Source organism: Oncorhynchus mykiss, unplaced genomic scaffold, assembly GCF_013265735.2.
Source record: "Oncorhynchus mykiss isolate Arlee unplaced genomic scaffold, USDA_OmykA_1.1 un_scaffold_697, whole genome shotgun sequence".
Classification (NCBI taxonomy): Eukaryota; Metazoa; Chordata; class Actinopteri; order Salmoniformes; family Salmonidae; genus Oncorhynchus; species Oncorhynchus mykiss.
In genome coordinates, this window is record NW_023494144.1 from 45279 (window position 1) to 56834 (window position 11556).

The following is an 11556-nucleotide window of genomic DNA, read 5'->3' on the forward strand; positions in this document are numbered from 1 at the left end:
TCATGTTGCTCTTGCGTCCTTCATCTCTTTTTTGATTCTCTTTCTAAAAATGTTAATTCATCTGATGTTGCTCTTTCTTCCATCGTATAAACTTAGAATTAGTTTCTGCTTTTATGTCTGAAGCAGATTGAATTAGAAAAACATGGCAGATAATTGCAATAACAGACGTGGGAATGAGGGTAAAGGCTGGATTCCCTTTATTTGTCCGGTGTCCTTGGTGGCCTTGTTTGAAATTACATTACAGTTTTCTGTTGAGAAAAAGTTGCAGCGGTGGACTTTGAACCGACACCTCCGAAAGACTGGGTCCTTAAATCCAGTTCTCTGGACAGCTCGGCCACAGTTCCCACTGTTAAAATGGACTGCTTGGTCGTCGCACAGACCATCACAACTTTCCTTTTTTCCAATCAAGGATTTGACGTGAACAACCACCGGTAGGAGGTGCACCTGCCACTGCGGGGGCACAGGTCTTGGTGGCTGGTTGGTTAAGGCGATGGACTACACTATTGAGTCGGATCACCATCCGTGACACACAACGTTGCTTCTTTTCTCCCTTGCATGGCCCTGCATGAAAGTAAAAACGCTGAAATAAAGCAGAAAATGTGATAGCTTGCGCAAACAAACTCAATAAAGATCGCAGTGGTGGGATTTGAACCCACGCTTCCTTAGAGACTGGAGCCTAAATCCAGCGCCTTAGACCGCTCGGCCACACTACCCAGCTCTTGCAAGATTGCCAGACTTTCTCGTCAGTTACCTAGAGTGTCTGCAGTCCCTTGTATTTTAGTCTTTTTCATTTTCTTCTTTAAAATCTTTATGTATCTCATGTTGCTCTTGCGTCCTTCATCTCTTTTTTGATTCTCTTTCTAAAAATGTTAATTTATCTGATGTTGCTCTTTCTTTCATCGTATCAACTTAGAATTAGTTTCTGCTTTCATGTCTGAAGCAGATTGAATTAGAAAAACATGGCAGATAATTGCAATAACAGACATGGGAATTAGGGTAAAGGCTGGATTCCCTTTATTTGTCCGGTGTCCTTGGTGGCCTTGTTTGAAATTACATTACAGTTTTCTGTTGAGAAAAAGTTGCAGCGGTGGACTTTGAACCGACACCTCCGAAAGACTGGGTCCTTAAATCCAGTTCTCTGGACAGCTCGGCCACAGTTCCCACAGTTAAAATGGACTGCTTGGTCGTCGCACAGACCATCACAACTTTCCTTTTTTCCAATCAAGGATTTGACGTGAACAACCACCGGTAGGAGGTGCAACTGCCACTGCGGGGGCACAGGATTTGGTGGCTGGTTGGTTAAGGCGATGGACTACACTATTGAGTCGGATCCCCATCCGTGACACACAACATTGCTTCTTTTCTCCCTTGCATGGCCCTGCATGAAAGTAAAAACGCTGAAATAAAGCAGAAAATGTGATAGCTTGCGCAAACAAACTCAATAAAGATAGCAGTGGCGGGATTTGAACCCACGCCTCCTTAGAGACTGGAGCCTAAATCCAGCGCCTTAGACCGCTCGGCCACACTACCCAGCTCTGGGGAACTATTCACACTTTCTCGTCAGTTACCTAGAGCGTCTGCACTCCCTTGTATTTTAGTCTTCTTTTTCATTTTCTTCTTTAAAATCTTTATGTATCTCATGTTGCTCTTGCGTCCTTCATCTTTTTTTTATTCTCTTTTTAAAAATCTTGATTTATCTCATGTTGCTCTTTCTTCTATTGTGTACACTGAAAATTAGTTTCTGCTTTTGTCTGAAGCAGATTGAATCTGAAAAACACAGCAGATAATTTCAAAAACAGAGGTGGGAATTAGGGTAAAGGCTGGATTCCATTTATTTGTCCGGTGTCCTTGGTGGCCTTGCTTGAAATTACATTACAGTTTTCTGTTGAGAAAAAGTTAAAGCGGTGGACTTTGAACCCACACCTCTGAAAGACTGGATCCTTAAATACAGTTCTCTGGACAGCTTGGCCACAGTACCCACTGTTAAAATGGACTGCTTGGTCGTTGCACAGACCATCACAACTTTCCTTTTTTCCAATCAAGGATTTGTTGTGAACAACCACCGGTAGGAGGTGCAACTGCCACCGCGGGGGCACAGGACTTGGTGGCTGGTTGGTTAAGGCGATGGACTATTGAGTTGGAACCCCATCCGTGACACACAACATTGCTTCTTTTCTCCCTTGCATGGCCCTGCATGAAAGTAAAAACGCTGAAATTAAGCAGAACATGTGATAGCTTCCGCAAACAAACTCAATAAAGATGGCAGTGGTGGGATTTGAACCCACGCCTCCTTAGAGACTGGAGCCTAAATCCAGCGCCTTAGACCGCTCGGCCACACTATCCAGCTTTTGCAAGATTGCCAGACTTTCTCGTCAGTTACCTAGAGCGTCTGCAGTCCCTTGTATTTTAGTCTTTTTCATTTTCTTCTTTAAAATCTTTATGTATCTCATGTTGCTTTTGCGTCCTTCATCTCTTTTTTGATTCTCTTTCTAAAAATGTTAATTTATCTGATGTTGCTCTTTCTTTCATCGTATAAACTTAGAATTCGCACAGCCCAGCCCAAGTTTCCTTGTTTCCAATCAAGGATTTGACGTGATAAACCACCGGTAGGAGGTGCAACTGCCACCGCGGGGGCACAGGACTTGGTGGCTGGTTGGTTAAGGCGATGGACTACACTATTGAGTTGGAACCCTATCCGTGAAACACAACATTGCCTCTTTTCTCCCTTGCATGGCCCTGCATGAAAGTAAAAACGCTGAAATAGAGCAGAACATGTGATAGCTTGCGCAAACAAACTCAATAAAGATGGCAGTGGTGGGATTTGAACCCACGCCTCCTTAGAGACTTGAGCCTAAATCCAGCGCCTTAGACCGCTCGGCCACACTACCCAGCTCTGGCAAGATTTCCACACTTTCTCGTCAGTTACCTAGAGCGTCTGCACTCCCTTGTATTTTAGTCTTCTTTTTCATTTTCTTCTTTAAAATCTTTATGTATCTCATGTTGCTCTTGCGTCCTTCATCTTTTTTTGATTCTCTTTTAAAAATCTTAATTTATCTGATGTTGCACTTTCTTCCATCGTATAAACTTAGAATTCGTTTCTGCTTTTATGTCTGAAGCAGACTGAATTAGAAAAACACGGCAGATAATTGCAATAACAGATGTGGGAATTAGGGTAAAGGCTGGATTCCCTTTATTTGTCCGGTGTCCTTGGTGGCCTTGTTTGAAATTACATTACAGTTTTCTGTTGAGAAAAAGTTGCAGTGGTGGACTTTGAACCCACACCTCCGAAAGACTGGGTCCTTAAATCCAGTTATCTGGACAGCTCGGCCATAGTACCCAATCTTAAAATGGACTGCTTGGTCGTCGCACAGACCATCACAACTTCCCTTTTTTCCAATAAAGGATTTGACGTGAACAACCACCGGTAGGAGGTGCAACTGCCATCGCGGGGGCACAGGACTTGGTGGCTGGTTGGTTAAGGCGATGGACTACACTATTGAGATGGAACCCCATCCGTGACACACAACATTGTTTCTTTTCTCCCTTGCATGGCCCTGCATGAAAGTAAAAAGGCTGAAATAAAGCAGAACATGTGATAGCTTGGGCAAACAAACTCAATAAAGATGGCAGTGGAGGGATTTGAACCCACGCCTCCTTAAAGACTGGAGCCTTAATCCAGCGCCTTAGACCGCTCGGCCACACTACCCAGCTCAGGCAAGATCTCCACACTTTCTCGTCAGTTACCTAGAGCGTCTGCACTCCCTTGTATTTTAGTCTTCTTTTTCATTTTCTTGTTTAAAATCTTTATGTATCTCATGTTGCTCTTGCGTCCTTCATCTTTTTTTGATTCTCTTTTTAAAAATCTTAATTTATCTGATGTTGCTCTTTCTTCCATCTTATAAACTTAGAATTAGTTTCTGCTTTTATGTCTGAAGTAGACTGAATTAGAAAAACACAGCAGATAATTGCAATAACAGACGTGGGAATTAGGGTAAAGGCTGGATTCCCTTTATTTGTCCGGTGTCCTTGGTGGCCTTGTTTGAAATTACATTACAGTTTTCTGTTGAGAAAAACTTGCAGCGGTGGACTTTGAACGGACACCTCCGAAAGACTGTGTCCTTAAATCCAGTTCTCTGGACAGCTCGGCCACAGTTCCCACTGTTAAAATGGACTGCTTGGTCGTCGCACAGACCATCACAACTTCCCTTTTTTCCAATAAAGGATTTGACATGAACAACCACTGGTAGAAGGTGCAACTTCCACCGTGAGAGCACAGGACTTGGTGGCTGGTTGGTTAAGGCGATGGACTACACTATTGAGTTGGAACCCCATCCGTGACACACAACATTGCTTCTTTTCTCCCTTGCATGGCCCTGCATGAAAGTAAAAACGCTGAAATAAAGCAGAACATGTGATAGCTTGCGCAAACAAACTCAATAAAGATGGCAGTGGTGGGATTTGAACCCACGCCTCCTTATAGACTGGAGCCTAAATCCAGCGCCTTAGACCACTCGGCCACACTACCCAGCTCTGGTAAGATTTCCACACTTTCTTGTCAGTTACCTAGAGCGTCTGCACTCCCTTGTATTTTAGTCTTCTTTTTCATTTTCTTCTTTAAAATCTTTATGTATCTCATGTTGCTCTTGCGTCCTTCATCTTTTTTTTATTCTCTTTTTAAAAATATTAATTTATCTGATGTTGCTCTTTCTTCCATCGTATAAACTTAGAATTAGTTTCTGCTTTTATGTCTGAAGCAGATTGAATTAGAAAAACACGGCAGATAATTGCAATAACAGACGTGGGAATTAGGGTAAAGGCTGGATTCCCTTTATTTGTCCGGTGTCCTTGGTGGCCTTGTTTGAAATTACATTAAAGTTTTCTGTTGAGAAAAAGTTGCAGAGGTGGACTTTGAACCTACACCTCCGAAAGACTGGGTCCTTAAATCCAGTTCTCTGGACAGCTCGTCACAGTACCAACTGTTAAAATGGACTGCTGGGTCGTTGCACAGACCATCACAACTTTCCTTTTTTCCAATCAAGGATTTGACGTGAAGAACCACCGGTAGGAGGTGCAACTGCCACCGCGGGGGCACAGGACTTGGTGGCTGGTTGGTTAAGGCGATGGACTACACTATTGAGTTGGAACCCCATCCGTGACACACAACATTGCTTCTTTTCTCCCTTGCATGGCCCTGCATGAAAGTAAAAAAACACTCCCTTGTATTTTAGTCTTCTTTTTCATTTTCTTCTTTAAAATCTTTATGTATCTCATGTTGCTCTTGCGTCCTTCATCTTTTTTTGATTCTCTTTTTAAAAATCTTAATTTATCTGATGTTGCTCTTTCTTCCATCGTATACACTTAGAATTGGTTTCTGTTTTTATGTCTGAAGCAGATTGAATTAGAAAAACACGGCAGATAATTGCAATAACAGACGTGGGAATTAGGGTAAATGCTGGATTCCCTTTATTTGTCCGGTGTCCTTGGTGGCCTTGTTTGAAATTACATTACAGTTTTCTGTTGAGAAAAAGTTGCAGTGGTGGACTTTGAACCCACACCTCCGAAAGACTGGGTCCTTAAATCCAGTTCTCTGGACAGCTCGGCCACAGTACCCACTGTTAAAATGGACTGCTTGGTCGTCGCACAGACCATCACAACTTTCCTTTTTTCCAATCAAGGAATTGACATGAACAACCACCAGTAAGAGGTGCAACTGCCACCGTGAGAGCACAGGACTTGGTGGCTGGTTGGTTAAGGCGACGGACTACACTATTGAGTTGGAACCCCATCCGTGACACACAACATTGCTTCTTTTCTCCCTTGCATGGCCCTGCATGAAGTAAAAACGGTGAAATAAAGCAGAACATGTGATAGCTTGCGCAAACAAACTCAATAAAGATGGCAGTGGTGGGATTTGAACCCACGCCTCCTTAGAGACTGGAGCCTAAATCCAGCGCCTTAGACCGCTCGGCGACACTACCCAACTCCGGCAAAACATTCACACTTTCTCGTCAGTTACCTAGAGTGTCTGCACTTCCTTGTATTTTAGTCTTCTTTTTCATTTTCTTCTTTAAAATCTTTATGTATCTCATGTTGCTCTTGCGTCCTTCATCTTTTTTTCATTCTCTTTTAAAAATCTTAATTTATCTGATGTTGCTCTTTCTTCCATCGTATAAACTTAGAATTAGTTTCTGCTTTTATGTCTGAAGCAGATTGAATTAGAAAAACACGGCAGATAATTGCAATAACAGACGTGGGAATTAGGGTAAAGGCTGGATTCCCTTTATTTGTCCGGTGTCCTTGGTGGCCTTGTTTGAAATTACATTACAGTTTTCTGTTGAGAAAAAGTTGCAGCGGTGGACTTTGAACCGACACCTCCGAAAGACTGGGTCCTTAAATCCAGTTCTCTGGACAGCTTGGCCACAGTTCCCACTGTTAAAATGGACTGCTGGGTCATCGCACAGACCATCACAACTTTACTTTTTTCCAATCAAGGATTTGACGTGAACAACTACCGAAGGAGGTGCAACTGCCACCGTGGGGGCACAGGACTTGGTGGCTGGTTGGTTAAGGCGATGGACTACACTATTGAGTTGGAACCCCATCCGTGACACACAACATTGCTTCTTTTTTCCCTTGCATGGCCCTGCATGAAAGTAAGAACGCTGAAATAAAGCAGAACATGTGATAGCTTGCGCAAACAAACTCAATAAAGATGGCAGTGGTGGTATTTGAACCCACGCCTCCTTAGAGACTGGAGCCTAAATCCAGCGCCTTAGACCGCTCGGCCACACTACCCAGCTCTGGCAAAATATTCACACTTTCTCGTCAGTTACCTAGAGCGTCTGCACTTCCTTGAATTTTAGTCTTCTTTTTCATTTTCTTCTTTAAAATCTTTACGTATCTCATGTTGCTCTTGCGTCCTTCATCTTTTTTGATTCTCTTTCTAAAAATGTTAATTTATCTGATGTTGCTCTTTCTTTCATCGTATAAACTTAGAATTTGTTTCTGCTTTCATGTCTGAAGCAGATTGAATTAGAAAAACACGGCAGATAATTGCAATAACAGACGTGGGAATTAGGGTAAAGGCTGGATTCCCTTTATTTGTCCGGTGTCCTTGGTGGCCTTGTTTGAAATTACATTACAGTTTTCTGTTGAGAAAAAGTTGCAGCGGTGGACTTTGAACCGACACCTCCGAAAGACTGGGTCCTTAAATCCAGTTCTCTGGACAGCTTGGCCACAGTTCCCACTGTTAAAATAGACTGCTTGGTCATCGCACAGACCATCACAACTTTACTTTTTTCCAATCAAGGATTTGACGTGAACAACTACCGAAGGAGGTGCAACTGCCACCGTGGGGGCACAGGACTTGGTGGCTGGTTGGTTAAGGCGATGGACTACACTATTGAGTTGGAACCCCATCCGTGACACACAACATTGCTTCTTTTCTCCCTTGCATGACCCTGCATGAAAGTAAAAACGCTGAAATAAAGCAGAACATGTGATAGCTTGCGCAAACAAACTCAATAAAGATGGCAGTGGTGGGATTTCAACCCACGCCTCCTTAGAGACTGGAGCCTTAATCCAGCGCCTTAGACCGCTCGGCCACACTACCCAGCTCCGGAAAAACATTCACACTTTCTCTTCAGTTACCTAGAGCGTCTGCACTTCCTTGTATTTTAGTCTTCTTTTTCATTTTCTTCTTTAAAATCTTTATGTATCTCATGTTGCTCTTGCGTCCTTCATCTTTTTTGATTCTCTTTTTAAAAATCTTAATTTATCTGATGTTGCTCTTTCTTCCATCGTATAAACTTAGAATTAGTTTCTGCTTTTATGTCTGAAGCAGATTGAATTAGAAAATCACGGCAGATAATTGCAATAACAGACGTGGGAATTAGGGTAAAGGCTGGATTCCCTTTATTTGTCCGGTGTCCTTGGTGGCCTTGTTTGAAATTACATTACAGTTTTCTGTTGAGAAAAAGTTGCAGCGGTGGACTTTGAACCGACACCTCCGAAAGACTGGGTCCTTAAATCCAGTTCTCTGGACAGCTTGGCCACAGTTCCCACTGTTAAAATGGACTGCTGGGTCATCGCACAGACCATCACAACTTTACTTTTTTCCAATCAAGGATTTGACGTGAACAACTACCGAAGGAGGTGCAACTGCCACCGTGGGGGCACAGGACTTGGTGGCTGGTTGGTTAAGGCGATGGACTACACTATTGAGTTGGAACCCCATCCGTGACACACAACATTGCTTCTTTTTTCCCTTGCATGGCCCTGCATGAAAGTAAGAACGCTGAAATAAAGCAGAACATGTGATAGCTTGCGCAAACAAACTCAATAAAGATGGCAGTGGTGGGATTTGAACCCACGCCTCCTTAGAGACTGGAGCCTAAATCCAGCGCCTTAGACCGCTCGGCCACACTACCCAGCTCTGGCAAAATATTCACACTTTCTCGTCAGTTACCTAGAGCGTCTGCACTTCCTTGAATTTTAGTCTTCTTTTTCATTTTCTTCTTTAAAATCTTTACGTATCTCATGTTGCTCTTGCGTCCTTCATCTTTTTTTGATTCTCTTTCTAAAAATGTTAATTTATCTGATGTTGCTCTTTCTTTCATCGTATAAACTTAGAATTTGTTTCTGCTTTCATGTCTGAAGCAGATTGAATTAGAAAAACACGGCAGATAATTGCAATAACAGACGTGGGAATTAGGGTAAAGGCTGGATTCCCTTTATTTGTCCGGTGTCCTTGGTGGCCTTGTTTGAAATTACATTACAGTTTTCTGTTGAGAAAAAGTTGCAGCGGTGGACTTTGAACCGACACCTCCGAAAGACTGGGTCCTTAAATCCAGTTCTCTGGACAGCTTGGCCACAGTTCCCACTGTTAAAATAGACTGCTTGGTCATCGCACAGACCATCACAACTTTACTTTTTTCCAATCAAGGATTTGACGTGAACAACTACCGAAGGAGGTGCAACTGCCACCGTGGGGGCACAGGACTTGGTGGCTGGTTGGTTAAGGCGATGGACTACACTATTGAGTTGGAACCCCATCCGTGACACACAACATTGCTTCTTTTCTCCCTTGCATGACCCTGCATGAAAGTAAAAACGCTGAAATAAAGCAGAACATGTGATAGCTTGCGCAAACAAACTCAATAAAGATGGCAGTGGTGGGATTTCAACCCACGCCTCCTTAGAGACTGGAGCCTTAATCCAGCGCCTTAGACCGCTCGGCCACACTACCCAGCTCCGGAAAAACATTCACACTTTCTCTTCAGTTACCTAGAGCGTCTGCACTTCCTTGTATTTTAGTCTTCTTTTTCATTTTCTTCTTTAAAATCTTTATGTATCTCATGTTGCTCTTGCGTCCTTCATCTTTTTTTGATTCTCTTTTTAAAAATCTTAATTTATCTGATGTTGCTCTTTCTTCCATCGTATAAACTTAGAATTAGTTTCTGCTTTTATGTCTGAAGCAGATTGAATTAGAAAATCACGGCAGATAATTGAAATAACAGACATGGGAATTAGGGTAAAGGCTGGATTCCCTTTATTTGTCCGGTGTCCTTGGTGGCCTTGTTTGAAAATACATTACAGTTTTCTGTTGAGAAAAAGTTGTAGCGGTGGACTTTGAACCGACACCTCCGAAAGACTGGGTCCTTAAATCCAGTTCTCTGGACAGCTCGGCCACAGTTCCCACTGTTAAAATGGAATGCTTGGTCGTCGCACAGACCATCACAACTTTCCTTTTTTCCAATCAAGGAATTGACATGAACAACCACCAGTAGGAGGTGCAATTGCCACAGCGGGGGCACAGGACTTGGTGGCTGGTTGTTTAAGGCGATGGACTACACTATTGAGTTGGAAGCCCATCCGTGACACACACCATTGCTTCTTTTCTCCCTTGCATGGCCCTGCATGAAAGTAAAAACGGTGAAATAAAGCAGAACATGTGATAGCTTGCGCAAACAAACTCAATAAAGATGGCAGTGGTGGGATTTGAACCCACGCCTCCTTAGAGACTGGAGCCTAAATCTAGCGCCTTAGACCGCTCGGCGACACTACCCAACTCCGGCAAAACATTCACACTTTCTCGTCAGTTACCTAGAGTGTCTGCACTTCCTTGTATTTTAGTCTTCTTTTTCATTTTCTTCTTTAAAATCTTTATGTATCTCATGTTGCTCTTGCGTCCTTCATCTTTTTTTGATTCTCTTTTAAAAATCTTAATTTATCTGATGTTGCTCTTTCTTTCCATCGTATAAACTTAGAATTAGTTTCTGGTTTTATGTCTGAAGCAGATTGAATTAGAAAAACACGGCAGATAATCGCAATAACAGACGTGGGAATTAGGGTAAAGGCTGGATTCCCTTTATTTTCTGGTGTCCTTGGTGGCCTTGTTTGAAATTACATTACAGTTTTCTGTTGAGAAAAAGTTACAGCGGTGGACTTTGAACCGACACCTCCGAAAGGACTGGGTCCTTAAATCCAGTTCTCTGGACAGCTTGGCCACAGTACCAACTGTTAAAATGGACTGCTGGGTCGTCCCACAGACCATCACAACTTTCCTTAATTCCAATCAAGGATTTGACATGAACAACCACTGGTAGGAGGTGCAACTGCCACCGTGAGAGCACAGGACTTGGTGGCTGGTTGGTTAAGGCGATGGACTACACTATTGAGTTGGAACCCCATCCGTGACACACAACATTGCTTATTTTCTCCCTTGCATGGCCCTACATGAAAGTAAAAACACCGAAATAAAGCAGAACATGTGATAGCTTGCGCAAACAAACTCAATAAAGATGGCAGTGGTGGGATTTGAACCCACGCCTCCTTAGAGACTGGAGCCTTAATCCAGCGCCTTAGACCGCTCGGCCACACTACCCAGCTCTGGCAAAACATTCACACTTTCTCGTCAGTTACCTAGAGTGTCTGCACTTCCTTGTATTTTAGTCTTCTTTTTCATTTTCTTCTTTAAAATCTTTATGTATCTCATGTTGCTCTTGCGTCCTTCATCTTTTTTGATTCTCTTTTTAAAAATCTTAATTTATCTGATGTTGCTCTTTCTTTCATCGTATAAACTGAGAATTAGTTTCTGCTTTTATGTCTGAAGCAGATTGAATTAGAAAAAACACGGCAGATAATTGCAATAACAGACGTGGGAATTAGGGTAAAGGCTGGATTCCCTTTATTTTCCGGTGTCCTTGGTGGCCTTGTTTGAAATTACATTACAGTTTTCTGTTGAGAAAAAGTTGCAGCGGTGGACTTTGAACCGACACCTCCGAAAGACTGGGTCCTTAAATCCAGTTCTCTGGACAGCTTGGCCACAGTTCCCACTGTTAAAATAGACTGCTTGGTCATCGCACAGACCATCACAACTTTACTTTTTTCCAATCAAGGATTTGACGTGAACAACTACCGAAGGAGGTGCAACTGCCACCGTGGGGGCACAGGACTTGGTGGCTGGTTGGTTAAGGCGATGGACTACACTATTGAGTTGGAACCCCATCCGTTGACACACAACATTGCTTCTTTTCTCCCTTGCATGACCCTGCA

The 11556-nt window shown here is 42.9% G+C and overlaps 13 non-coding genes across 13 annotated transcripts; all 13 read right to left on the reverse strand.

Moving 5' to 3' along the window:
• Positions 1 to 628: 628 nt before the first annotated feature.
• On the reverse strand, positions 629 to 713 carry trnal-uag. Its single transcript has one exon. It is a non-coding gene; the product is annotated as a tRNA-Leu (tRNA).
• A 735-nt stretch (positions 714 to 1448) lies between these two features.
• trnal-uag lies at positions 1449 to 1530 on the reverse strand. Its single transcript has one exon. It is a non-coding gene; the product is annotated as a tRNA-Leu (tRNA).
• Positions 1531 to 2260: 730 nt separating this feature from the next.
• Positions 2261 to 2343, reverse strand: trnal-uag. Its single transcript has one exon. It is a non-coding gene; the product is annotated as a tRNA-Leu (tRNA).
• A 463-nt stretch (positions 2344 to 2806) lies between these two features.
• On the reverse strand, positions 2807 to 2888 carry trnal-uag. The gene has a single exon. It is a non-coding gene; the product is annotated as a tRNA-Leu (tRNA).
• A 736-nt stretch (positions 2889 to 3624) lies between these two features.
• On the reverse strand, positions 3625 to 3706 carry trnal-aag. The gene has a single exon. It is a non-coding gene; the product is annotated as a tRNA-Leu (tRNA).
• Positions 3707 to 4443: 737 nt separating this feature from the next.
• Positions 4444 to 4525, reverse strand: trnal-uag. Its single transcript has one exon. It is a non-coding gene; the product is annotated as a tRNA-Leu (tRNA).
• Positions 4526 to 5896: 1371 nt separating this feature from the next.
• On the reverse strand, positions 5897 to 5978 carry trnal-uag. The gene has a single exon. It is a non-coding gene; the product is annotated as a tRNA-Leu (tRNA).
• A 735-nt stretch (positions 5979 to 6713) lies between these two features.
• On the reverse strand, positions 6714 to 6795 carry trnal-uag. The gene has a single exon. It is a non-coding gene; the product is annotated as a tRNA-Leu (tRNA).
• A 735-nt stretch (positions 6796 to 7530) lies between these two features.
• Positions 7531 to 7612, reverse strand: trnal-aag. The gene has a single exon. It is a non-coding gene; the product is annotated as a tRNA-Leu (tRNA).
• A 735-nt stretch (positions 7613 to 8347) lies between these two features.
• Positions 8348 to 8429, reverse strand: trnal-uag. The gene has a single exon. It is a non-coding gene; the product is annotated as a tRNA-Leu (tRNA).
• A 736-nt stretch (positions 8430 to 9165) lies between these two features.
• trnal-aag lies at positions 9166 to 9247 on the reverse strand. The gene has a single exon. It is a non-coding gene; the product is annotated as a tRNA-Leu (tRNA).
• Positions 9248 to 9984: 737 nt separating this feature from the next.
• Positions 9985 to 10066, reverse strand: trnal-uag. Its single transcript has one exon. It is a non-coding gene; the product is annotated as a tRNA-Leu (tRNA).
• Positions 10067 to 10803: 737 nt separating this feature from the next.
• trnal-aag lies at positions 10804 to 10885 on the reverse strand. Its single transcript has one exon. It is a non-coding gene; the product is annotated as a tRNA-Leu (tRNA).
• Between the last annotated feature and the right edge of the window lie 671 nt (positions 10886 to 11556).